General features: G+C 41.4%; 1 pseudogene; it reads right to left on the reverse strand.

Moving 5' to 3' along the window:
* Positions 1-200: 200 nt before the first annotated feature.
* On the reverse strand, positions 201-1,517 carry LOC147032196 (uncharacterized; annotated as a pseudogene).
* Between the last annotated feature and the right edge of the window lie 214 nt (positions 1,518-1,731).

A 1,731-nucleotide genomic window follows, 5' to 3' on the forward strand; every position in this document is an offset into this window, starting at 1 on the left:
GGGACACCAAAAGATTTCACAGAAAACTTGATGGGGCTAACCCCTAAACTGTTGGAGTAGTTTGTGGACGGACAAAAAAAAATTCTTCCTTCATAAACAACCACATCGTTTACACAAGATATATGATCAACTTTTTTTATTTTATTAAAAAAACAGTATAACAATAAGTTGAAGGTAGACAAACAAAATGTCTATCCAGGTTATCTCGACTCGTTGCTACTCCACATAATAATAGAACCTGACAGAAGTCTGAGCCGATTGGCATGCGGCAGTGGCACTTCAAATTCAAGTTTCACTTTATCCAAGTGTAGTTTTTTTGGTTCTCCATCACAACACTCTCCTTCTCCATCTCCTCCACAAACTTTTCCTTCTCCGGTATAATTTTTTTCTTTCTCCTCAAACAGCTTTTCCCTCTGAGCTTCGCGGACGTGCCATTGAAGGGCCCACAGATTTCCCTGTGACACCTTTCACCACTTTGGCCTGTATGATGCATTTTTTGGAAGAAAGCAAATACAACAATTGTATTCAACGACCTCGTGGGTCATTCTTTGACCATCCATGCTCTGTGATAGCAGTACACAGGCCAATATAATCAATTTGCACAAAGTTTTGATTTGTAAATTTATTCAATTATCAGTGATCAGTGGTGGTGTGCAATATGTGCGCCGCAATCAAGTGATTTGTTCAAAAACATGGAAGTTATTAGATAAAACAATTTGAAATCGATCAGTTGATGTGCTGAGTATTATTCCATGGACTACCTTGTGGCTTATACTTGCTTCTTACTTTACATCACCTTCCTGACGTGTTATTTTCCAAATCTTATCAGAGGTGCTGTTGTGAGTTGTGTTATCGTGGTTATGTTCTGTATTCGATACACAGACTGGGGGCTTAACCTACACCGCTGCTGATGGGGATGTAGGCATAGTAACTGCTGCTCGTCATGGGAAAGTGGAAACCTCCTCATCAAATACTGGGGTCTCTACTCCTTCGTCTATCCCCATCAAATTAGGGGCCTCTGTGAACAGTTTGGCAATTCTCTGTGAGGAGTCACTGATTGGTGGCAGTGGTGGTCGTCCTCCTGTTCTATTTGCTTCACGCCACTGAGCTGATTACTGAAATGTTGAAAGACAGAACGCAAACATCGAGTACCTTATAAATGAGTGATCCCTACTTAGGCACAGTACGTTGTGCCTAGGCCGACTTCACATTCATCATTGCGTGAGGTGTGTGCGGATTTGAGAGTTTATCTCACTCCAACAGTACATAGGCCGAGGTCTACACTAGAAATAATCGTATTTTTAGGGGTCACCAACCTCCATTGTCATGTTTTTTTTTTTCTGGAGGTGCTACCATTTTTCCTTCGCTTCTTCCGCCGAGTGATAGCTGTCTCCGACACTGTTGACGACAGCTGTGATGATGAACCATTGCATTCCTCTTCACATCATTAGGTTAGGGTGTTTGAAAAATTTACTCCAAATGACCTTGATATGATCTTCTGCCGCCCGACACAGCATATCCCATTCGGTTGGAGTAAAATTTGTCTTCGTCTCTCGAGCTTGACTGTCTTTTCCCGCTTTCACAGAACATTCATGGTAACGGAATTACCTATGTGAGGTCGTCATCTTGTTGGTCTACCTATGTTTTATTTGGACAGAAATATTTGACACTACACAGTACACATCATGTATCATTCATGGCGCTCTAATAATAAATCGATATGTGTCACAA

The sequence above is a fragment of the Eptatretus burgeri genome, chromosome 2 (assembly GCF_056783735.1).
Source record: "Eptatretus burgeri isolate ZD-2024b chromosome 2, Ebu_testis_v1, whole genome shotgun sequence".
Taxonomy (NCBI): domain Eukaryota; kingdom Metazoa; phylum Chordata; class Myxini; order Myxiniformes; family Myxinidae; genus Eptatretus; species Eptatretus burgeri.